The 26,578-nt window shown below is 42.9% G+C and overlaps 1 protein-coding gene across 8 annotated transcripts in view; it reads left to right on the top strand.

Annotated features, from left to right (window-relative positions):
• The window catches only part of CLCN4 (chloride voltage-gated channel 4), a 100,900-nt gene extending 80,838 nt beyond the window's left edge, over window positions 1–20,062 (top strand). For 6 of the 8 annotated variants that reach the window (XM_069463899.1, XM_069463900.1, XM_069463901.1 and 3 more), the window contains one exon: window positions 5,231–7,233. The gene's annotated coding sequence lies outside the window, so the exon portion shown is untranslated. Of the gene's footprint in view, window positions 1–5,230; window positions 7,234–8,610; window positions 8,747–18,971 lie in introns of those variants that run through there. The other 2 variants (XM_069463894.1, XM_069463896.1) reach the window with 2 other exon arrangements.
• The last annotated feature ends 6,516 nt before the right edge of the window (window positions 20,063–26,578 follow it).

Below are 26,578 nucleotides of genomic sequence, written 5' to 3'. Positions count from 1 at the left end.
ATTGCAAATCGGTGAGTGATGGTGGGGGCTTGCCCTAGAAAAGTTCTTGAATTCCAGGTATACAGTGGTCCCTCAGTATCTGTGGGCGATTGATTCCAGGACCTCTCACAGATACCAAAATCCATGGGTGCACGAGTTCCTTATATAAAATGGCATAGTATTTACACATAACCTATGCACACCTTCCCATATACTTTAAATCAACTCTAGATTACTTATAATGCCTAATATAATGTAAATATTATGTAAATAGTTGCTATACTATATTGTTAGGGAATAATGACAAGAAAAACAGTCTGTGCATGTTCAGTACAGACACCACCATCCATTTTTTTTCATGAATATTTTTGATCCAAGGTTAGTTGAATCCATGGATGCGGAACTCATGGATACAGAGGGCTGACTGTATTTCCAAGGTAGAGCCAACAGATTTGCCAATGGACTGGATATAAAATGGTACAACCAAGCTACCATTTACTGAGATGGGATAGACTAGGCAAGGAGCTCCATTTTGGAAATGCTACTTTAGAGATGTCTGTTGGAAATTCGAATTCAGAGTTCAGGAGAATCATTATGTTATGGTACGGGATGCAAATCAAGCCATTGGCATTGAATTTAAATGCCAATGACTTTTAGAGTGGAATTAAAGTGGAATTTAAAGCCATGCCTGGAAGCGTCCATGGTTTAATGATATCCTAAGAGCAAACAGAACCGACTTCTAACAGAATTTCTATATTGACTCCTCAGGGAGTCACACCAAAGGTCAATAGGACTGCACTTGAATTCCAGCTCCATGGAGTCCTGGCTGTGTGACATTGTCAAAGGGGTTGAACCTCTCTGAGCCAGTGTTTCCCCATCTCTGTAGAGTGAGTTACTGCTCTTCACCCAACAGCATGGCTGTGAGAATTAAATGAGCTAATCCCTGTAAAGTGCTTGGCATGGAATATAACCATGCAAATGGTAGTAGATATCATCATCTTCCTCATTATGAAGCCTTAAAGTAGCTTTAATTGGAAATTACTTTAATTATTAAATAATTTTGTTATACACTTAACAAAAGGATGTATAACACTTTAGTTTAATTATAAGGCCCCAAAAAGTAAACACAGATTGGATTGGCCAATTGCTTTTCTTTCCAAAAAACAAAACAAATAAACAAAAATTCAGTTCTCTTAAGAGATGTCAAAAAACTTCTTGCTGACTCCAAATTAATGGGAAATTATAGAAAAGCAACGTGGTAGAAAATTCTATTTCTCTGTAGCTTGATACTGGCTCAGAGAGCAGGAAAGCATAAATATACGTGGATACTGAACTGTTGATTGATTAGCTTGAAATTGGGAGCAAGAATTCATGTAACATAAGAATGTGTGTAACTTGCTTATTTTCAGACAATGTAAAACCCAATATATACTACACTTCCAGACAGAGAAAAACCTCTCCAGCATGGTGTTCATGTAGAAATGTCTGTTAGTAAAACTTATGAATGAACAGCCTTTGTGGGCCTTGGATGTTTCCCTTCGACATGATGTAGTTAAAAGCCAGAGGGGGAGAATGAACAAATAGGATTTGTCTGAAAGGTGACAACCCATCAGTTTGAATTCTGGGGGATTAGCTAGAGCTAACCAGGATGGCCTTGCAGATAAACGTCTGGGTCATGCCTGGGCTTCCTAGGCTTTCATGGGTTGAGACAGGACCAGAAACTTCCATCTCCACCCGGGACAGCAAACTGTGGCTGAGCGTGGGGTGCCTGACATGCCCATTGTTACAGCTCTTCCCCAGTTCACTGGCAGTCAATTGGCCAGAAAGAAGCTACCATATGTGAAGGCAGATAGGGAGCATCTATTTCTGGCAGTTCCTCAACATCGCATTTCATTAAAGAAATGTTTTTTTCTTTCCGAATGAACAATAAGCAAAGAGCACCTTGTGGGGATTTCCAAACCCCTTTAGTCAGGGTTTGGCTCACAGAACGAAGAGAACAATTTATGTGTGATTCCAGCATTTGTTATGGAACACATATTTCAAAGATTAAACAGCCGTCCTCAATCCAAACAGATTCTGTCAGAGAAATTGAAAACACATCCATAAATTCTCGTCCTGCAGCCTCCTAACAGGTTGGATGCAGAGGACGCTTTCTGGTAATAGAACATTCCTTCCTTCTCCCGGGCTCCATGTTCGTTTCGCACATTCACACTCACTCTCTCAGGACTTCCACCTGTTTCCAGCCAATACGAGCCTACGCAGAAATTGGAGCTAGTTGCCTTTTGATGAACAGTTTCCCTTTTCGGATATTTCTCAAACTTGAGCCTGTCCCCCAGAAAGACATTTCTAGGAATGGCTGCTGGGTGGTTTACATGATCAGCAAGGAACTTTCTCCAGGGAGTTGCCCAGCAGAGTTGCTCCATGGACTCTCAACGGGTTATCAAAGAGCTGGGGAGAAAGAGCAGGGCTGCCTGCAGCGGACATGCATTCCCCAAAGTGCCAGGCACAGTGTTTCTGTAGGATGCTGCTAGGTGCCGGAGAAAAGTGGATTCTGTGGTTACCTAAATTGGTGGCCTGAGTCGGAGGGTCTAGGAAGTCTCCTTTTTAGTTTATTTTCAGAATTTCTAGCTGAGTGACGTGGGAGAACTGACCCCTTCAATGCACTGCAACTACATCATCTGTAAAGCAGGGACCTTTCCTTAGGCTTGATAATCAGAGTGTGATGGGGGCAGTGCCAGGGAGCAATGCAGAATCTCACGTCCCACCCAGGTCTGCTGAGTCAGAATCTGCATTTTAATAGCCCCAGGTGATTTGTGTGCAAAGTTTGAGAAGCACTGCCTTCCTTCGGTGACAAAGGTCTGAATCAGATGATCTCTTCAGTTTACTTCCAGTTCTAAGATCCAATGTTCTCCAAGATTCTCTCACTTCCAAAGGAATAGGGAGTGATGGCTGCAGTGATCGGGCCACTGAAGGAGAAACAAGGAGGGGAGAGACTTGGCGTGAGGTCTCTGAGCCCTATTTCACAGCTCCCAAACTCTCCCAGTCACAGCTGGCCTGCTGCAGCATGCTTAGCTCAGCTAAATCGACATCAGTGGGGATTGTCCTATACGCTGCCCCTGGCCCCTGGCCCCTGCCCACTAGATGCCAGTAGCAACCCCTCCCCCCGTTGTGACAACCAAAAATGTCTCTAGACGTTGCCAAATGTGCAAATCCCCCTGTTCCGCTCTAATTGTACAGACGGGAGTGCTGTGATTTACAAAGCATGGGGAAAGGGACTACCCTTTGGTGTTGTTCTGGTGGATTTTCATAAAGCTGGGTGAAAATCGCTCGTGTGAGGCAAAGACTGACGGAGACTCCCCACCTGCCTTGGTGAGTGGGCGGTGTGGCTGGGGAAGAGTTCCCTCAGCCTTTAAGCAGAAGGGGCAGGGTGCACTTGCTTCTTTCTGAGAACTCAGTGGTGAGCCCAGGAAGAGTGCAGTCGTCTTGTCTGGGCTTAAGTCTCTCTCCAACTGGCGATTTTGAAGTGAGTAAATAACTTCACCCTATGCTGTCTTTGTGATGGCCCTATCTTCCCTCCCTAGTTGCCCCCCCCCCCACCGCCTCTGACCATGCACACTAGCGCATCAGTAGAAATCGTTCTATGCTTGTTACATCTCATTGGAAAGATTCCCAGCTGCTTTCTTAAGTAGACTTTGAACATTATTGTGTCTTTATTGGAAGCTTAGAGGAGTGGTCCACAAACTACAGCACATGGCCAAATGCAGCCTGCCACCTGTTTTTGTTGATAAAGTTTGTTGGCACAGGGCCAGGCCCACCATTTACTTATTGTCTGTGGCTACTTTTGCACAACAATGGCAGAGTTAAGTAATTGCAACAGAGACTTGTGGCCTGCAAAGCCTAAAGTATTTGCTATCCGGTCCTTTACAGAAAACATTAGCTGGCTTCTGGCTTAAAGTAAATTGGGGTCACCAAACCATTGGCTAGTCACCAAGAGTAATTTAACTTTCTTACACTAGGTGGAAAACATGAAGGAATGCTTTAAAAACAGAAGCAAGGAGACATGTACGTGTCGGTGAAATAAGATGGTTTTGTTAAAATGCTTTTCTCTCCAACTTTCTCCAAGAGCTTAACTTGTGCCGGGAATATCCTGACTTAGATATTAGCAGAGGTGTTAATGGGCTCTGTCCACGTTTAAATATGTTTTTGGTGAGGGAAAATGACACTTAACATTTGGATAGCACTGTGTCATTTACAAAGGGATTTTAATATTTATTTATTTATGTGTATTTGTCTCAATAGTCCTGTGAGGTAAAAATTATTATACCCATTATTCAAAAGGCAAAGTGAAAGCTTAGAAGAATCACCTGTGGAGATTCACAAAATACTGATGCCCTGGAGCCTCACCCTGAGATTCTGGTGAAGTCCATCTCAGGTGCAGTCTGTCATCAGCATTATAAAAGGTCACCGGGTGATTCTGATGTGGGGTCTGAGTTGCGAACCTCTGGGCTCCAGGGACTTGCCCAAGTTGATGTAGCTAGGAGGTGATCTGGTCGGAGGGAGCTCAAACTCAGCTCTTCTTGGTGACTTCAAGTCTAGGAGCATACTCTTACAACATGGTAACACACCTTAGCTCAAGTTAGTCTCCCAGTGGAGCTGGTTGGTCTAACCCAGTGATTCTCAAAATGTGGCTCTTGGACTAGGAGCAGCAGGGTCATGGGACAATCTGTCAGAAATGCACATTCTCTGCCCCACCCTGGACCTAATGAAAGGGAAAGTCAGGGGGGAGGGCCTACCCCTCCTTTATCAAGCCCTCCAGCTAGCTGATTTGGAGGCGGCTCCCATTTGAGAACCACTGGTCTAAGGTCCTAAGAAAGAGGATAGATGCATTTTGTTGGAGATAAGGTAGGTGCTAAAACCAGAAAACAAACACACACACCCCTGTGTACACACATATGTGCACACCTGGAACAGGCCCTGCCTCTGGGAAATTAGCCCTGGGTGTGGAGGAGCAGAATGAGGGTGAGTAGTGCTGGGAAAAGTAAGACTCCTTGTGTGCCTGGGAGGTATGAAGACACCAGGGCAGCCCGAAAAGAAAAAGGATCTCCCAAGGTGAGCCTCCGTGAACTTCATTTTCCCATGGGTGGCCCTGGAGGTGTTAACAAGAATTCGTACATTCCTTTGCTGTGCTGGCAAGTCAGAGGGTGTTTTTGTTTTGTTTTGTTTTGTTTCATTTCATTTTTGTTTTTCAAAGTTTTAGGTTTTTTCTGAATCAAGCACATTGTTGAGATGAACATTCTTGTGTGATTAAATGAGCCCCCTTCTGCTTGGAGCCGAAGTCACATTCTTTGCTTCGATTTCATCCCAGGTGCTCCTTTTTAATTGCATTTCATATTCAACTGTGCAGCCATCCCCTTCCTGGAGAGGGAGGGCCCCCTAATCACTACAGTGCTTTCGCCCCTGCAGCTGGAACTTCAAAGGCCCCAGAAGTCATATTGTAACATGAGCTCCAAATTGTCCCTGAGCGCAATCGCAGAGAGGCATCATCAGTCAAGACTCATCAAGGGGAAAGGATATCACCATGTGGCATGGGGCGACAGAGTCCAGCCTCATCTTCAGTCTCTCTTGGAGTCTCCCCCTCCGTGGCATTGCCATTCCCAATCTGAAAACCACACCAAGACATACATAATTCAAGGCTGTGCACTGGTCGCTCAGAGCAAGGGGACAGATGTGTACGCTCAGGAAAGAATGTTGGTTTCAAGCAAATGTTCGCAGTACCAGCTGCCAACAGCAGACTGACATGGGAAAGTGTAAACAATGACTACAAACTGCAAGACAGGGCTGTTGTGGGGCAAAATCACAGAATCTGATTTGGGTTTTGCTTTTGTCATTACTAGACCTAGAGAATGTAACTGCAAAGCACATGATGTTTCCAAAATGGGTAGGACCATGTGAGCTCATGGACGACTTCAAGTCCTCACTTTGACATTCAAGTTTGACTCCCAAAGTTAACAAGAGCAGGCCCTGCTTTACAGAGTAGCTTAATTTTAAGTTCCAAAGCACACTTTGGAATTGTGGAAGCAGATAGGGTAACTTGTGGTTCTATTTTCTTTCCTCAGCCTGGAACTAATATAGAGTATTGATTCCTAAAATGGGAATTCTGAAGGTAAAACACTGGGGTTGGCTTTTTTGATCAAATCTGTGAGTTTCTCCAGGTCAAGGGGCTATGTCACCATTATCTTTCTTCAGTGTCAGATCTAGTATCTTGTATATTGATGCTGAGCAATATACTGTATGCTTTTCAACAATGGATAAATGCTGAAACCTGTTCTTTAGCTGTGACCTTTTAGAATAAATCAGGAAAATAATCCTGGCCGAGTTTTCTGGAGACATGGAGCATTTCCCCAAAAGAGACCTGTCTGCCATTGTGTAAAATGTCACATAAAACACTAGGTGTCAAAAGAAAATGGTAATTGGCTTGGTGTTTCATGGCCTGAGAGGAGCTGCTTAGTTCCTAGACCCTGAACTTCCAAAGAATGAATATAAAAGTGCAGTCTGAAGACTCTATGTGCCCTGGTGTATCTTTGATCAAACTGAACCTGCAAAGAAGTGTGGCAGGCTCTAAATGCCGTGGAGACTAACTGCTCAGGAAATCCATGCCAGTGACTTTACTGAACATGTCACATCAAAGGGAAAAAATGCCCTACTGACTGGAATGTTCTTTTGGTGTTCAATGTTGAGAGAGAATAGAAATGAGATTAAATTTCAGTATTTCTGGATTTGGTTAATAGATTCTGTCTTCCAAATATAAGAAGTTTAAGTGATTCTACTGACTTAGTAGAAAAATATCCAAAACGTGTATCTAATAACCAGGCTTGGAGGGGAATAAAAACATAACTATAGATAAGAGAAAGCATCATAATCTTTAGAGAAGTGGTTCAAAAAATGATTTTCAGCTGTGACAGCCAAGATGGCTGAAGTTCATCAGTGCAGACACTTCCATGGGTAGACTCCAGCTTTGTAGAATCTCAGGACGCCGTTTGCAACTTGACTGTGAAGGAGTTAAGAATATACCACTCCTGAATATGCTGCTCTGTCATATTGACTATTTTGAATTAAAGGCATTTAAACAAAAAAGCAGGTGCAAGAAGATCACTTTGACCATTGTTCTGTGTCTTAAAAGCTGGAGATGAAATTCCCATGTGAAAGACGTCCTTTTTATACAAAAGGAATAACTTTCTTATCATCAAGGATGGGAAGTTGAAACCAAGAGAATTCTGTACAGACCTTGCTAAAATAATTCTTATCTTTTTAGCCTCCCTACATAATTTAGTTGCTTTTGTATAGCTCACTATTCTTTGTCCAAATAAGTATTTAAGTGATTGACTCTAATTGCTTCTTTGGGTCTTCGTTTCCTTATGAGGGCTCTTGTGCAACATAAAACTCATATTAAATCAAATTGTATGCTTTTCTCTTGTTAAACTATCTTATGTCAATTTAATTCCTGGACTCAGCCAGGGCCCTAAGAAGATGGAGATGGAGTTTTGCCACCCCTACAGCTCCTTTCTCAGGGATTCAAGGAGGTTAAAAGCAAAATGTTGGGGAATGATATCGGAGGGATAAATATCCTAATTTATATTTTATAAAAAGAAAAAATACTTTGTACACTCCAGTCCTTCATGTTATTAACAAACCACTTGGGCCCCACTTTGCAGCTGCTGACACAGCTGTCTTGGAGGATGTCTGCTCTTGCATCCTGCAGTGGCTGCCAAGGCTCACGGCGGCATCTTGTACCCAGAGGAATCCATCCTTACTTGAGGCTCAGAAGCCAAAAGGCAGCACAAACATTTCATTTATGTTCCCCCTAGTTGCCCTGAGCCAGAACATCAGGCTTTCCTAGTTTCTCTTTTCTGTCTCCCCACGTCAAGGCCCTGGCTCCACTCCATCATCCCTTCTATGCTCGAGATAGAAAATGCAATTTCCCTCCAGTCTGTGCCAGCCAAAGTGTCCCCAGTCGCCTTGGAGTCTCACATTCTTCAGAGGGAAGCAACTACAAGTTCAATAATTCTCTATTTTGCTAAAACCCTTCACTTCTCATGACTCATGTTGATGGGTTCATTCACTAAAATTCCAGCCCTACCCACTTGGGACTAGAAGGCTGAGAAGGCCAGACTGAGAACTGTGTCTTGCCAAAGGAGAATTGCTTTAGCTGGTGTCTGATTTAGGATCCTATTACTTCTGGCCACTATTTTTATAGAGGTGAAGCCAGGTAAAAATTATTATTGAAGAACTCTACTTTGTGATAGGATGGACATGGTTTTGAATCCAGGCTTTGCTACTTCCTAGTTGTATAGCTTTGGGCAAATCACTTAACCTCTCTAAGCTCTATAAAATATGTTAATTCATCTACCCATACAAGCTTGTTGGGCACAGTAGCTGGCATAGCATGAGTGCTCAAAAATGTGATTGTGGCAGAGATACTCACCACATCTGTGTTCTCCTTTTCTTCCTGGGCCCACAGCTAGACTACATTTCCCAGCTTCCCTTGCAGTTAGTTGTGGCCATGCACTCGCTCTAGTCAGTGGAATGTGAGCAGAAGTGAAGTCCATAAATCCCATGTGCAATCTTCTGCAGTCTTCCTGTCTCCTGGGCTGGAATGGAGATGACCTTGGAAGCCATGTATTGAAGATAGCAGCTCTGCTGTCCACCTGGCCTCTGAATGACTGTGGAGGACTTCTCAGTGGCCTGTTTATCTGCTCAGTACTGACATGTGAGTAAGAAACAAAGCTTTGTGGTATTGAACCATTTTCCACTTTGGGGTCAATTTGATAAAGTAGATAGTCTACCAAGACCATGCAGGTATTACCATTATAAATTCCTAGAAGGCTGGACAGTGGTGTGTTGAAGCCAGCTTGTACCAGCTCATAAGAGCTGATGGTTAAATTTGTGGGAATTTTGTGAGCTAGTTGATGTCATATTCCCAGCTTGAAATCAGCCACAGTGGAAATACTTATACCACAAAAATTGGCAGATACTATAAACCATGCTTTTTTTTTTTTTTTTTTTTTTTTGCCTCATTGGAACATTTACTAGCACACCACTGACTAGGAATATATTCTTTTCCTTTTTACCTTATCCCAAGGCCTCATAACCTAGTGCACTATATATTTGTATGATTTAAGATCAGGCTTGAATAAATTAAAAGAGGAGACATTATAAAAGGACGAAAGCTATTACTTAGGGTTAGATGGGGCATACAGTGAAGGGGGAAGAGCAGTCTAATCTTTGCCATTCTAAAATAGGGATATACGGGGCTGGGGATATGTTTTTGTGTGTTGGATCTCTTTAGAAATTTCAGATCTTCAACCTCCTTTACCTCCCCTGTCTGGACCAGTTGTTGCTGGTCCATCGGCAAGTGGATGTCCTCCAAAGCCCAGTTATTCTCCCCTCACTCCCAAGCACTCCAGAATGACAGACACTGGGGAAAGTGTCTCATTCTCTTTGTGCTCCTGTCTGGGAGGCCATAGCCAGTACAGTGGGGGCTGTATCAGCCTGGGTCCCCCAACAGCAGATCCTGAGATGAGGATTCTAGTGCACATCATTTGTTTGGAAGGTGATGCCAGGAAATGGCATGAAGAAGCGGGGAAGAAGTGAAGCAGAGAAGGGAAAGCATCCAGCAAAGAGTGCGCTACCCAGCAAGTTGCCACTGTGGGCAGCTGGAGACACTGGGAGACAGTGGAGAACAAGTGTCTCAGAGTCATCACTCCAGAAAGGGACAAGGTGATGGGGGTATTTATCTATTAGCTCTCTTTGGTCATTGGTCAGTGTAGTGCCATATGCCTAGGATGTCCATCACCTGTCCAGACAACTAGACTGTCTCTGTTCTTTCATCACCTAGCCCCTGAGAATCTCTGTACTCCACCAAGACTCCCTTGCTCATCAGAGGTGAGCTGACTCCTTTATTCTGACCTCTCAGTCTGGTCCTCACATGTATTCTCTTAGCTGCCCTTAACCATGACTTTGGTCATATATTCACCCTGACTGCTATGCACTTAGTTTCCTTCAGTGCATTCATGTATAAGAAGAATGATTTGGATCACAATCTCAAAAATGACATAACTGAAGGGTTCTTCTCTCATGACCCAATGTGATCATGACTGTCTTGGATTAGACATGTTTTACTGGAATTTCTGCACTATGCTAAACATAAAAATTGCCCCCAAAGACATTTTCATTCTAATCCCCGGAACCTGTGAATATGTGACCCTACATGGCAATGGACTTTGCAGATATGATTAAGTGGCGGAGCTTGAGAAGGGGAGATGACCCTGGATGATCTGGGTGGGCCACTGAGATCATAAGGATCCTTAGAAGAGAGAGGTGGGAGGGTTGGAGTCAGAGAAGATGTGATGACGGAAGCAGACCAGAGTGATGTGGAGCTGTGAGCCAAGAAATGTGGGCATTTTCTAAAAGCTGGGATTCTCCCCTAAAGTCCCTGGAAAAAATGCAGCTGTGCTAGCACCTTGATTTTAGCCCATAAGATTCATTCAGACTTCTGCCCTCTGGAACTCCAAGGTAATAAATTTGTGTTGTTTTCAGCCACTAAGTTTGTGGTAATTGATCATAGCAGCCATATGAAACTAATACCCCCACATATTCAAGTTTTGAAAATTATGTATCTTTGAATTGCTGTTTGGAGATCCAACGGAATTGTAATGTTTGGCTGTCTTTTTTTTCAGTTGGTTTCAGAAATCAGCTTGTGGATTACCTGTAACCAAATCAAGGTCAGGGTTGGCTACTCTCTGAAACCTGCTCTCATTAATCGGCTGGTGGCTTCTCAGGGCAGAGACCCTGAGCTTGCACGTAGAGAGGTTAGCTATTGCCGGGAGGGAAATCCGCTGCCGGTGGCACTCACTGATTATGGGCCGGTTATTTCTGGATTAACTGCTGCTTTTGATTACCTGCACTATTTTTTTTTTTGTGGCTAATCCTTCATCCAGATAATTGAAAATTCTCTGCCCAAACGTGCTCTGTTTTGAGGCACCTGAAATTCAAATGTTTTGTAGCTCCGCTCCTCTGGTAGTGCTTTCAAAGCATCAGGAATTTTTATGTTCTTATCAGATTGGTTAGCTAACTCTTGAATGTGCTTCATTGTGGATAATAATAGCAAATATTTCCTGCACACTTTTACTATGCCAGTCAAACTCTAGGCTGAGCCCGTTTTTATGTCTACCATATTTTTGAATACTTTTTCTGAGCTGAGCACACTATGGCTGCCTCCATTTTACAGATTAAGGGAGTGGGGGCTAGAGAACTTTTGTGGCTTGAGGACACTCACACAGCCAGTGCACAGCAGAGCTCTGCTCCAAAGCCCACACTTCTAACCAGCTTTGGAAATGGCCCAAGTTTATTCCCAGAAATAGAGCTGAAGTGAGCATCTCACTTTAACTGGCAGTGGAAGAGGCCAAGTGTTGGGAGGCAAACACAATCTCTCTGTTGACTATTGTACTTTCTCCTGGACACAGGCTGTGTGACAGGAAGGACTCCCTGCATGTGTGATGGTCACTGAGCTCCTTTCTATTTATAGGATGGTGGACTTCACCTTCCACCTTGCAAAGAAGTGAAGATTATAATTCTCTTAATGTTTAGTGATCAAAATGGATTAGAGAGGGTTCCTGTTTATATCCCATGGTGGTTCAGAGAATGTCTAATCAACAAGAAAGAAAGTTACTGGTTATTTCTGCATTTCCACTCCCCCAGTTATTTCTGCATTTCCACTCCCCCAATTTAACTGTATTCCCCATTTACGTCACACATCGATGGTCTTGACCTGCCGTTCAGTGTGTGTGATGGCTGGGTAGCCTTCACACAGCTCAAGAATCCCTTCCTTTGAGATTGGAGGACATAATTCTCACACAGTGGTTCTCAATCAGGGGTGATTTTGCTCCTTGGGGGACATCTGGCAATATCTGGAGACATTTTTAATTGTCACAACTGGAGAAGAATGCTACTGGCATCTAGTAGGTTGTATGCATTTCCTGATGTTGCTATACATCTCAAACTATGCAAACTCGGTGGCTTAAAATAACAGAAACTTATTCTCTCACAGTTCTGGAGGCCATAAATCCAAAATCAAGGTGTCAGCAAGGTTGGTCCCTTTGGCAGACTCTGAGGGAGAGTCCTTTCCCTCTCTTCCTCTGCCTTCGCATGGCCTTCTCCTCTATGTCTCTACATCTCAAATCTCCCTTTCCTTTCTCTTATATGGACACCTGCCATTGGATTTAGGACCCACTCTAAATCCAGGATAATCTCATCCTGAGATCCTTAACTTGATTACATCTGCAAAGACAGATGCTATTTCCAAATAAAGTTACAGTCACAGGTATTGGGAGTTAGGTCTTGGATATATGGTTTCAGGGGACACTATTCAACCTACCACATGAGTAGAGGCCAGGGATGCTGCAAAGCATATTACAATGCACAGGACAGCCCCTATAACAAAGAGGTTGGGAAACTGCTCTGTCACGAGTGAGAAACTTGATTGTTGCACAGAACACCTCTTCCTGACTTCAAGCCCTTCAGCCAGCTGTGTCGTGCAGTGCGTGCGACCCAGTGCAGGCAATGTGGTCAGATGCCAGCTGTTATTTCCATCTTTCTGCAATGTGAACGATCGTTTCCAGTGAGTGGAGGCCATGTGTGCCCAGTAGGTGGCATTCAAATACTCCATATATCCAAGCCTGATGTGGAGACGATACAAAAGGTAAGAAATTAATACAACTTTCAGAAGTGAGTGGATTCAGGTACATAAATCTATAGTTTGCATCTCTGTCTTAAATGAACATTAAGAACCTCTGATTTCCCAACATAGGCTCTTGAGGCTTCCTCCTTCTCTGGCACCCTCTTTCCCTTAATGATTAATCTGTTGGGATACTGTGTTTTATGGGAATTTATATCAAGGGTCCCAAACCTTTTCTGTAAAGGGCCAGATAGTAAGTATTTTAGGCTTTGCAGGCCAAGAGGAAACACTGATGTGGGTTCTGAGATAACAAGAGAGAGAAGTCCTGCAGTGCCCTGCCAGATTTGCTTGGGGTGGCTGGTCCTGAGTCGCAGGCAACTTTGTGCCCAGTTGCCATATGCTGCACTTTCTCTAGAGGAAGAGTGACCAGCTCTAGGGTCCTGACCCTAGGCTCTGGGAGCAAGAGGGCAGGGCTGGAATGGGGGAAGGCTCACCACCATGATCAATTTCACTGTCTGGCCTGGTGACACCCAGGTCCTGGCACATCCTTCTCTTCTCTTGAGGAGCTGGGCCCTCTTAACTTGAGCAGCTGGCTGGAGGGTCCCAGACTGCTTGATGCCCAGCAGTTGCCAACAGCAGAGACCTCAATGTGTAGGTGGTGACCAGTATGGGCCCTGAGCAGCACCATTGGCCTGGAAGGCAGGTCATGGGAGCAGAGGGGGAAATGGGGTGGGGGGTGATGCCCTGGCTGGTCTCCCGGCTCACAGTGGCAGCCTGCTCCGGCAAGGTCTATGGGCCGCACAAATACTGGATTTAGCCCAAGGGCCATGGTTTGCCAGCCCCTGGTTTGACCACATGGCAGATACTCAATTAGTCCTTTTTAGCTTGACCAACTACATGACTCATTTGTGGAAGCACAATGTTGAAAGCAGTAAGAACCACCTGACACCCCTGTACTAAGCTAGTCCCTGGGTTTTTATAGATAACACATCAAGGCTCAGAAATATGGACACTGCTGAGCTCTTTGGAGATTAATATGTGGGCCAAAGAAATACTCAGGATCACGGAGCTGAAAGGAATGTTCTTGCCCTTTGCATTTTGAAGTTTAGCTCCTCTCCTCCTTCCACACCATCTTAGTAGAGTACATAATCCTGCAAAAATGCAAGCACCAGGGATCAGATTCTATTTATTCTTGTGATATATAGTTTAGTTTTGGAAAACTAATGTTTTGGGAATGTTGACCAATGAATTTATGTTGTCTTTTACCACATAATCTTCAAAGACAAAAATTAGAAACAGTATGTTTAGAAAGAATAAAAGAGCAGCAAACTCCAACATCTAAAGTTTCAAATGTCATGAACTGCATGCTGCACACACCGACTGTCTGGCATTTTCAATATGGATGCTTTGGTTAAGTCAAAGCCCCAGAAAATTGTCTGTTCTCACAGTAGTGACTGGTGTCTGTCAGCAAGTATTCTTTCCTTGCTTAGAAACTTCATCAAAATGCCTTCTGAAAAACCAGCTGTCACCTCTCCTTTTATTCAGCTAACCTCATGCTGTATCTTCCCTGGGCTGCATACTTACTGATTCGCTCGCAGCCAAGTTAGATCAGGTTTGTGGAATGTCAGCTCTTGTCCCCCCCTTTTTTAAATCCCTCCTGATGCAGTTTGAGCTTGATTGCAAAGCCTGAGGACCTTTCCAGAATCCTTCATTGTGCCCCAATTCAGAATGAGCTAAATTTCAGGTCTGCCACTCTGCTATGGGAGTGATCAATAACCACCAGAAACAGAGGTTTTTAATGGAGAAATGGGAAATCTAAGACGACAAATTAGAGATTCGCATCTAGGAAAGAGGGCAGAAATTGGTTTTTAGACCTACAAAACCGTGTTCCTGCCTCAGTCAATAATAGCCTTTAGTGACTTGCTTGATGCTGACAAAGGAAGTATCTTGGAGGGAAGCTTGGCACTCAGAGACATGGCTGAAGATGCTAAAATGACTCATTTGTGCCCCCAGATCTAGATCCTTGCCAATGTCCAGACAGATGGGGTCCGTGTGTGAGGAAAGGGGCACTCAGTGAGGGTCCTGCTACTTCCTAGATCCTTCTTCATCTCTGTAGGGCCTGATATTTTGCTGCTGAGGTTTCTTCTGGGCCTGTGTAACATGGCTGTAACTTTGAGGAGAGTAAAAATGAGCAATGTCCTCCTCCCACCCATTAATATGATTGTAGGGCTCCAGCCCTGGCCTTCTCATCTACACAAGCTTTTTTAGCTACCTTATCCAGGTTCTCGGTTTTGACCATCACTCCCCAATCTCTGGCCTTGGTCTATCTCCAGAACTCCAGATTGGCTTCTCTAACTTCCTGTTCGAATGCAGCTGAAGGTCCCTCAGGCACTTCACACTCAATGTGTTGTCACACATTGAGAGGCACACTTTAGATTCAAAGACACCAATAGGTTGAAAGATTTGACATCTGGAAGAGATTTGGCAACTCCAAGGAGATTTGGCACCCCACACATGTGGGAGCAGATGGATGAGGAGGAGTCAGAGATGATGCTTCACCTTACTGGAGGGTGGAGAGATGTTGGGAAGATGGTGATGGGGGTGATGGCGACTTAGAAGAGGAAAATGGGTTTTTGTTGATGAGCTCTTTTTCGGGTGCAAATCACAAAGACCTAACTCAAACTAGTGTAAACACACACACACACACACACACACACACACAGCCCACAGAAAGAAAGAAAAAAAGAAACTTTATAATTTTACTTAAGATTTCTTTCACTATCTGGGCTCTTTTCTGGTTCCAAACGAAGCGCAGAATTCTTTTTTCTAGATCGGTGAAATATGACATTGGTATTTTGGTGGGGATTGCATTGAATCTGTAAATCACTTTGAGTAGTATGGACATTTTAACAATGTTGATTCTACCAATCCATGAGCATGATATGTTTTTCCATTTCTTTGTATCATCTTCGATTTCTTTCCTTAGAGTTTCATAGTTATCTTTTTTTTTTTTTTTGAGACAGAGTCTCACTCTGTTGCCCAGGCTAGAGTGAGTGCCGTGGCGTCAGCCTAGCTCACAGCAACCTCAAACTCCTGAGCTCAAGCGATCCTCCTGTCTCAGCCTCCCGAGTAGCTGGGACTACAGGCATGCACCACCATGCCCAGCTAATTTTTTCTATATATATTTTTAGCTGTCCATATAATTTCTTTCTATTTTTAGTAGAGATGGGGTCTCGCTCTTGCTCAGGCTGGTCTCGAACTCCTGAGCTCAAACGATCCGCCCACCTCGGCCTCCCAGAGTGCTAGGATTACAGGCGTGAGCTACCACGCCCGGCCCATAGTTATCTTTGTAGAGATCTTTCACCCTCTTGGTTAAGTATATTCCTAGGTATTTTGTTTTCTTTGTAGCTATTGTGAATGGTATGGAGTCTTTCATTTGACTCTCAGCTTGACTGTTATTGGTATATAAGAATGCTACTGATTTATGTACATTGATTTTGTAACCTGAGACTTTGCTGAATTTATTTATCAATTGCAGGAGTCTCTTGGTGGAGTCTTTGGGATTTTCTAGATATAAGATTATATTGTCATCTGGATTCACTTTCATAAGACAGTGGGCTCCACACAGCCAGGAAGATAAATACAGAGAGCAGACACTCTCCAGGCAAGCCCACGTGTAGCCAAGGCAGCTTCTTGTCATGGAGGCATTGCCTCTGCATAGAACCTTATGTAGAACAATATGAATTCCAAAGATTACCCTCTATATAAGTTGCCTTCTGCCAACAGGCACACTAGGGAAGGGGAGGGAGCTCTTTTTATGTGGGGGTCGGACTTGCTAAACTGAAAATTCAAGGTCCAAGGAAGAGTAAGGAAACACGTTAACTGAGACTTGAGTCTTTGTCTCATGTGTCTCCAAACACCTGGTTTGTGCATCATTGGCTTTGGGTTTACAAATTGGAGTGAATTTTATGGGAAGGTGGCACATAAAATTATAGCTCTATAAATGGCTATCGTAAGCCAGCCAAGTAAAAGGCATAAATTCCAAGTCATATGGTATGAAGAAACTGAGCTGAAATTGCTGTTATTTTCACTGGCAGGAAAACAAAAAATGAACAAAATCTGTATTCTTTGGAGTGTACAGGAATCAGAATGCATTCCCATAGTGACTTCTTGTGCCCTACATGCAAGGGAACAAAATAAAAGTTCTAGTTCGCCAATCTGACTTCTAATCTCTGAGATTTGATGTGAATACAAATAATAATGGTTTACTGTGGTCCCTTCATGGTATGCATCTCTGGCAGTGTCATAAAATTTTTCTCATGATCCTAAGGGGAAAATTTAAGGCAAGCACTATTACAATCATGTTTGTAGCTGGATAAATTTAACAAGCAAAGGGTTATATGATTACTACTTTGTACTTTAAAGAATTGAGTTCTTTTTCTGTCTATTCCTGTTAAATCACAAACTACAACAAAAGTGAGTGACTTAGCTTTATATAAATGTTGACATATATATGAATGACTTTTATATAAAAGTTGGACTGATTTTGGTAAGATCCAGAATTATACCAGGGTCATCTTAGAGAGGGAGGTCTAAAAAGTGATTGTAAAATATTCCATCATGTTATATTCTTTTTAAAGCAAGTCTATTTCTTTCTTTAGATATAGAAAAAATTTTCCTGTGGCTGCAAGATGGTGTAGGTGCCCCCAGGGCAGAGGTCTTTACTGGTGCAGTTGGAGAGATGGGGGTGCTGAGGTGAGGTGGTAGACTGACAGTTTAGGCAATGCAAGGGAGTGCTACCAGGTTTGGGGTTTTCAAGAACAGAAAAGCAATTTTATTAATGTCATCAGAGATATTGGGCTCTTGGGAATTGACTCAAGCTAGTCAAACACCTAAAAGATTGAGGGATAACACAGAGCACAAATGCAAACACTAACATTATGCAGGGTTGGCGTATTTGTGCCAGCCACCCTGAAGCCTTCTGTCCTGGTGTCCAGATATCCAGGGAGTGAGATTAGAAATGAGAAGACCAGGTGGATAGCAAGAAATTAGAATCGAGGCTGGTGGATGGTCCCCAGGGCTACTCCATCCAGGTCATGGTGATTCTGATAAATCCCACAACTCTCTCAATGGTATTTATCTCTAAGGAATAAGAGTAACCATATTTGTCAGATTCAGCCTTTACCTCTTTCCTGGATAAACACCAACATATTTTCCACATATTTTTCTAGTCTGCAGGTAGACCAGCATATCCCACATATAAAAAATAGCTTTTCTTTAGAAATAATATTTAATATAGCACAATGGAGTAGTTTACAATCACTTTCTAGAGCTGCCTTTCAAAGATGACACTGGTGTCATTCTGGATCTTACCAAGATCAAGGATAACTTCCTCTCCTTGATAGTCCTAATTATCTCACTGGCTTTTGAAAGTTTTTGAACAGACACTTCAAAATACCAAGAGGCAGGCAAACATAAGAGGAGTTTTTCTATAGTTTCTCTTATTTTTCCCATGACAGTACGAAGTAGTAATCACATATTAACTACATTGGGCTTTAAAGCCCTCAATTGGTGAGATTTTTCTTTATATTCAAATATTGGAGCTGAGGGTGAGGGTGCCCATTCTGAAATGGAGAGCTGGGCAAATGGAGGCATGCCAGCAGCAAAGCTTGGCTGGCATGACCCAGTGACTTTGTTTACCTGGGGCAGAGATGATGGCAATTGGTGACATCTGCTATGACTTTACTCTCGTCATGGGAAGCGCTGAAGGCCAGGCACTCTCCCCCTTTTCTCTAATAGCATCATTAAGATAGTGAGTTATAATTTTGGAACAGAGGAAGCTTTATCTCTGTAATTTTACAATCCTATCTCCAGTTCTTTTCCCTTTCTGCAGTATGTCTAAATTATATTTTGTGTTGAAATAAGAGTCTTGCAGCACCTTGTTGTAATGACAAAAGTGTCAGTTTAGAAAACCTTTCTTTCTCAGGAGGAGGAAAAATTGACACATGGTCAGTGACCTAGAGGCCCATGCCTATTAATCTCTAGATTAGCCAATGATTTTCCAGAGCAGCATGGTGCTCATGGATCTCTCCCAGACTCTTTCATCACCCATTCACACACACACACTCCTGACTTCCTAATTTTACCCAACATATGTGAATGTTGCCTGTTTAACATTCTGAAAGTAACCTTATTCCCCTAATAAGGCAAAGATGTTAATATTCATCAAGTTTACAATGTGTTCTCCTATATTTTCCAGCTTCCTTTGAAGTGAAGTGGAGGTCATCTGACAACTTCTACTGGATGAATTGTATTTGGAAATGGCATATGACTCATAAACCAAGGAAGTGAAGAGCTGGTGTGCCTCTTCCATCCCTTTCTCTCCTAACCATGGCAACCTGGGAATTCACACATTGAGATGGCAGCATCAGCATGCAGAGGAAGCTTGGATCCCTGAGTCACCAGTTGGAGGCAAGATCTGGCCAACTTGCATTGGAGTCCAGACAAGTGGGAAGTAAACTTACGTTGTGCTAAGCCTTTGAGATTTTTGTTACTACAGCATAGCCAATCTTATGCTGACTAAACCTTATTTCCACATTCTTATAAAAATACATAGTCTTCTTTATGAACTCATTATAAATATAATGAAGATATCAAGAACTCAGACTCAAATATCTGAAGTATCTGGATAGGATAAGTGGAGAAACATTCTGGTCTGCTTCCTTTAGGATTCAAACTAAACAAGTAAATAAAAACACACAAGCAAATACAAACTCAAGTTTTCTGCTCAAATAATCTCCTCTTCCAAACTACCTAGGATCCTAGAAGTTATGTAGTTTGTCCATTGCAGAACTGTGGAACACTATCTCTTCAGGAATATTAAGTTATTTATAAGGTGGGTCAGAGTTGGCCTGAATGAAGTGTTGAGGAGTGACCTTGATGGGCTGGGGATGGAGGGCGCTATGGAAAATTGTGTATTTGCCACAGTTTTCTGTATTCCTGCCCTTTATCTTTTGGCATTTGTTCTTTAGTTACTGGGCTAGATTTGATTATCTGATAGGCAGACTATGCACACACACACACACGCACACACACGCACACACATCATTCTGGGGGATTAAATATTTTTGAAAAACAAACGAATAATCATGGGAAAAAATCAGAAATTTGTTGGACTTTCTTACATTTTTTCAAGGAGAGGGTGGTTCAGTATTGTTTTTATTTAGATTGACATTGTGAAAAGGGGTAAGACGTGGATGAAGTTTCTGTCACATCTTTTAGAGCTTAGGGCCTCTAAAGCCCTTCATAGGACCCTGCTCAGATATTTCTTCAGAATTGTATCTTGTATCCAATTCTTCTCAAATGGCTACTAACAGGCATTAAATACAAATTAAGCATTTTTTTAAATAACAGAAGGTATTTACATTTTAGAAAGGTAACGATGGATTAGGAAGAGTGCAGCAGAGTCTGATTAGTTGCAACAAACCTTTTCCTTTCTTTCTAGGGCTTACCTGATAGTCTACATTGAACTGTGACATGTATGAGAAATAGACCTTTAAAGTGTGAGACCACTGAGAGTTGGGAGTTGTTTGCTGCAGTAGTTACCCTACCCTGACTAATACAGACCTCTTAGCCAATCACGGTGTATTTTCCCTAAGAAATGTGCACTGTATGAAGCAGTTTTTTAGGTGTCCTAAATACCTCTGCTAAAGCTCAACAGTTTGAGGATTATCACAAAGAGTTATCACCTTTACGAAGAATTTCCAGATACATTCTTCCAAAAGTAGTGTTATTTCCTCTGTTTTGACAACATGGTAACAAATTTTTACCTCTCTTACATAACCTGTCACACAGTATTAAAATTATTGTTAATGGTGTAACTTGATGACCTTAGGCAAAAGGGGGACTTTATTCTCTATTAAATGGAAGCAGGGTAGATAGTCTTCAAAGATGGTTGTCATCAATTCCTCTCTTCCATATATGTGCATGTTGCTCCACCCACCAGGGGGCAGAGTCTATTTCCCCCGCCCTGGTATCTGAACTGGCCTTGTGACTTGCTTTGACAAATAGAATATGGGGAATATGACATTCTGGGACTTCTGACCCCAGACCTTGAATGGCCACTTTGACATCCTCCTTCTAGATGCCAGCTGCCATTTAAGAATTCGGACTATCCTGAGACCACCACACTGTGATAAAACCCAAGCCAACCACGTAGAAGGCCTACGTGAAGAAGCACTTAGGCACCAGATATGAGTGAAACCTTCTTGAGACTTCTCTCCGAGTCCAGATGTCCACTAAATACAGCTGAGTGAGTGACTCCAGCCAATGCCAAATGGATCAGGAGAACCATCCAGCTGAATCAACCCACAGAATCATGAGAAAAAATAAATTGTTGCTGGTTTAAGCCACTAAGTTTTGGAGTGGTTTGTTATATAGCAATAGATAACTTGAATAGGAGGGATTCTAGGTGTGCAGTTCTGATTGATTAAGGAAAGAATTGTAAAGTTTCCCTTGAGATTGTTCATTGTTGTGTTTTAGGTCATGAAACATGATTTTCAAAGAGGTCTGAGAAAGGCTGCTATGCTCAGGGGCATGCAGTGGCCAATTTCCCATGCTCATACTAGGTCCTTGGCAAATATTTGTTTAACAAAAGGTTTTTGAGTGAAAGTAATTATTCACTTACCTCTCTGTTTCCTGTTTTGGCCATGAACTCTTTTGGGGGAGCAATCATACACTGCCTGGACATAGAACAGTGGCTCAATAAGGTACCGGGCTTTAAAGGTTTATCAACTGAGTTAATGCTGGGTATGGGGAGGGAAAACTCATCCTTTGAGGGAATAAGTAAGCTATGAGGAGGAGCCCTGGCCTCACCCCAAATGTCTCACCTAAAGGTCAAGCAAAGTGGCTAAATGAAGAAAGGTTTGGTGCGCCTCAACAGTTGCAGTGAATCAATAGATACACCACTTGTGATGCAAAAGGGAATTCAGTTGCCACTCAATAGAAAGGGAAAGAAATTCTTTATCATTAGGCCAGAAACCACTATCTGAGGATAAAGATCAATCAAGTTGCATTTGAAACACTGTTTGTATTGCTTTCAAAAAGCATTCTTTTCTTGAGAAATGATTTAGCACTCACTATAGACAACGTGATGACCTCTGGGTACAAATAGCAAAGATAGCCCTGCACTAGGAAAAGCAGATGTCAAATGGAGCACACCTGGACAGAAATAAACCTGGTGGAGACAAAATATGTAAAGGTTGTTGCTTACCTATTTTGCCCTACACTCTGGGTATAGCTATTTTTCTTTTTTTTTTTTGAGACAGAGTCTCGCTCTGTTGCCCAGGCTAGAGTGCCGTGGTGTCAGCCTCGCTCACAGCAACCTCAAACTCCTAGGCTTAAGCGATCCTACTGCCTCAGCCTCCGGAGTAGCTAGGACTACTGGTATGCGCCACCATGCTCGGCTCATTTTTTCTACATATTTTTAATTGTCCATATAATTTCTGTCTATTTTTTTTTAGTAGAGACGGGGGTCTCGCTCTTGTTCAGGCTGGTCTTGAAATTTCTAACCTCAAGTGATCCTCCCACCTCGGCCTCCCAGAGTGCTAGGATTACAGGTGTGAGCCACCATGCCCAGTCTGGATATAGGTATTTTGATTTCAATAGCCAGGTAGAAATAATTCAATTCATGTATCAACTTATAACACAGCCAGAGGGGTTGTTTAACCTGGGATTTTGTGAAGGTAACAAAAGGATTAACTGAGAAGAGATGAACCATGCTATGGAAAGACAACTATATTTATTTTAATACTAAGTTGTATAAATATTTACCACAAACTTCAAAGAATATACTGTGGGGTTCTAACTTCCAGTTACTCCTTTTTTTTTTTTTTTTTTTTTTTAAAGAGACAGGATCTCTCTCTGTCATGCAGGCTGGAGTGCAGTGGTATGATCAGAGCGCACTGCAGCCTCAAATTCCTGGGCTCAAGCAATCCTCCCACCTCAGCCTCCCAAGAAGCTGGGACTACAGGTGCATGCCACTACACCCCGGTAAGTTTTCTTATTTTTTGTAGAGATGGGGTCTCACTATATTGCCCAGGCTGGTCTCGAACTCCTGGCCTCAAGTGATCCTCCCACCTCAGCCTCCTAAAGTGCTGGGATTACAGGTGTGAGCCACTGCACTCAGCCAATAGTCCTTTTTAAGGAGCTGATAAGAACTTTTAGTTTGTTTAACCAAAAGACCCAGGGTGTTGGACTCAAGATTTTCTTATCATCCATCCATCCATCCACCCATCTACCCATCTGTCCATTTCTACTTATACAAGCACTTGCTATTTGCCTGGTGCTGTGCATGCCATTTGGGGATATTAACAAACAGGTAATATAAACAGAGTGTGACAAATGGTTTTTACATGGGAGCCCACTTTAATATCATTCTGCTGCTCTTCTGACTGAGCCCCAAAATGTTTTTGACCCATTCCTTTCTGTGCTTGCTTATTTGAAGACCTAGTTTATTATTTGTGGAATCCTGTTTTTTGCTTTTACAGTTGACCAAAGTTTTCTTGAAGCACAAAATCTTTAACAGTATATTGTTGGTTGTCTGATCTCTCTAATATGCTCAGACAAATGCTTACTCTGGTGTAACATGACATTGAATGAGACATTTCTTGTTTCCCATTTCACCTGAGGCCTCAATACTGAGAATATGTGGCAAGTCTCTACATTCTAGAGAGAGGAGTATATCATGTATGTAGGATAATGTAAGAGTTTGTGTTTGTCCAGGGGCCTTTAGTCTGTTACTCACTTCAAAGGTGTGTGAGGGAGGCTGGGGGTTGATTGAAGAAACTAGATGCTGTGTGGTGGGCAGAGCTTACCTCTACTCCACACTTCCCTCTGGATGCTTGTTGAGAGGTAGAAATACATCCAGCTATAGCCACGAGACCAGAGGAGAGCTTGGAGTGAATGTCCATGGTAAATCTGGGCAAAGGACCCTCAGACTTCAGAGGGCACAAAGCCTGCTGTCTGATCCTTGCCTGGACATGTCTAAAGTCTGGAGGCTGGCAATTTCTGTGAGGACAGAGAGGAGAGAGAGGATTGCCACAGGAGTGGCTTGAAGTTTGAACGTCCATCTCAGTAAAGGGGTGAATTTCCAGAGGGTAGACTGGGTACTCAGGAAAGGACCCCTCTCAAAAAGACTTCCTGCCTAGGATAGAGGGTCCAAGTAGAAGGAGGCTGTGAATGGAGATAACCAGGAGGAGAGGTGGCAGGTGGCCTCTGGAGATGATATCCCCACAGCAGGGGCGAGAGAAGTGGGAAGTTCCCAAAGGAGGTGGATGCTGTGGTCTGAATATGTGCCCCCAAATTTATATGTTGTAACTTAGTCACCAAAGTGATAGTTTTAAGAGGTGAGGCCTTTAGGGGGTGATTAAGTCATAGGGCAGAGACCTTATAGAAGGGATTAGTACCTTATGGAAGGATTTGAAGGGGCAAGTCTGTTCCTTCTGTCCCTTCTGCTATGTGAGGTCACAACATTCATCCCCTCAGTAGGAGGCAACATTCAAGGTGCCATGTTGGAAGCAGAGACCAGTGCCTCACCAGACACCTGCTGACACCTTGATTTTGGACTTTCCAGCCTCCAGAACTATATTAAAAATTTCTGTTGTTTTATAAATTGCCCAGTCTCAGGTGTTTTGTTATAGCAGCCTGAATGAACTCAGACAATGGGGTCACTGAAAAACACAGTGAAGCATCCTGTGAGAGAAAGAGCTGGATTTTGTGCATCTGTTACACCACCAGATTACAAATACACAGTCAAGAAAAGGACTTTTCCCCCCTTAACTCTTCTCCTTCACTCCTACCCACTTTGCAGGAGCCAGAGGTAGCATAGTGAGGAGGGCTAGGAGTGGAAGAATAAGGTGGAGAAAAATTAAAGCATCCCATACATACCCCATCCCCTCCTACAGGCTTCCTAGTCTGAGTCAGATGCAATCTTTGAGATGATGGGCATCTTGGAATTAGATGAGTGAATGTAACTTTGCTTGTAGGCTGTACTGGGCTCCAGATCTGCAGATTCATTGGTGGAAATGAATAAAGTTGTTTCTCAGCTAGGACCCTGTCAAGTGCAGCTCATTCAATATACTGGGTGTATCAAGAATGGTTTTTATGACACTATTTCTCTTTGCCTTAATCTGAGTGCTCTGTTAGCTTATGACTGCTGGGTCCTTTGCTGCAGTTGGCATTTAGTGTGGAGTAGAGATGGGAGATGCATGCTAAATTCCTTTCTGTGGAGGGAGTGGGCTGAATTTTGAGTTAAAATGAATTTAACTATTAGGTATAAAGCTGGGCACCATGATATATCCTTCTGGCATCCTTTAATATCCTTCTCTAAGGTAGATGACAGGTTGCTTTTCTCTAGCCATTTCATGGCCAAAGTTTAGGAGGCTTCATGGACCTGCAAGAAGGGCCAGGCTATGTTATATCTTAGACAAGGAAAGATGTAGAGGAAACTGGATTATGTGGGGGGAATCTCATAGTGGAAAGCAAGGCAAAGAAGATAAGGACTCAAGCTAAGGTTGTGGCAGGGTAGAAAAATAATTGGGGATGGATTAAAGATAAAATTAGATATGATGTGGAAGGAAGACCAGTTGGGAGACAGCCTCCCATCTCACTTAGTGCCAACACTATCCATCTACTGACCGAACTTGTTTCCTTGGAACTATCTTAAACTCTTAATTCTTCCATATAACTTCATATTCTATTGTGTCAAAAAGATTTGATTTACTCTTGAAATGCCTCTCAGATCTTATCCCTTATTTCTAGCTTCCACTGTTTCTGATGAACTTCACTACTACTTGCCATTCCTTTCCAAATAGTCTCCTCACTGGACACCCTGCTTCCTGCCCCTTTTCCTTCAGGCCACACTCCACATTAAAGCTAGAGTAATCCTTCTAAAAATCCTTCTAAATTTTCAGAGCCAAAGATTGTGGCCTGAGCAAAAGTATTTGTGTGCACTGTGATAGGCAGAATGCTCCCCCCCATATCTAGGCCCTAATCTCTGAAAACTGTAAGGATGTTACATTACGTGGCAAAAGGGACTTTGCAGATATAATTAGGGTTATGGGATTTAAGTTAGGGAGAGTATTCTGAATTATTCAGGAGGGTCCAATCTAATCACATGAACCCTTAAGAGCAGAGAACTTTCTCAGGCAGGCTAGATAGAGGCAGAGAGATGTGGCAGAAGAAGAAATTGGAGAGGTTCAAAGCTTAAGAGGGACTCAACTCAGGGTTGCTGGAGAGGGCCATGGGAAAGCATGAGAAGGATTGTGGGTAGCCTCTGGGAGTTAAGACCACACCCCAAGAAAGCAAACAGGGACCTTTGTCCTACAACCATAAGGAACTGAATTTGGCCAACATGAATGAGCTCAGAAGCAGATTCATTCTCAGATCCTTCAGAAAGCAATGAAGCCCTGATGAACCTTGACTTCAGTCTTGTGAGACCCTAAGTTGAGGACCTCCTGAGCCACACTGTGCCGAGGCTTTTGACCTACATAACTGTAAGCTAATACATGGGTGGTGTCATAAGCCACTAAATTTGTGGCTATTTGTTACAGCAGTGATGGAAAGCTAATACACCCACTCAGCTCAACCAAAAGAGATAAACAGGGAAGGGTTGGGAAGTGGGGGGCTCATCAACGGAGGAACTATTTCACCAAATATCTTGGAGCTGTAAAGCAGAACCTGCAAAGCCAGTCGACAAATGGAAGAGAACAGAGGTGCCGCATTGCAGACTCTCCAGTGAAAGTTGCAATGGAGGTGGGAGTCAAATTATGTCTCACAAAATTGAAATGACTTTTGCGCTCAAGAAGA

The sequence above is a fragment of the Eulemur rufifrons genome, chromosome 30 (assembly GCF_041146395.1).
Source record: "Eulemur rufifrons isolate Redbay chromosome 30, OSU_ERuf_1, whole genome shotgun sequence".
Taxonomy (NCBI): Eukaryota; Metazoa; Chordata; class Mammalia; order Primates; family Lemuridae; genus Eulemur; species Eulemur rufifrons.
The sequence above is the reverse complement of the archived record's forward strand: the minus strand, read 5'-3'. Positions and strand labels throughout refer to the sequence as shown.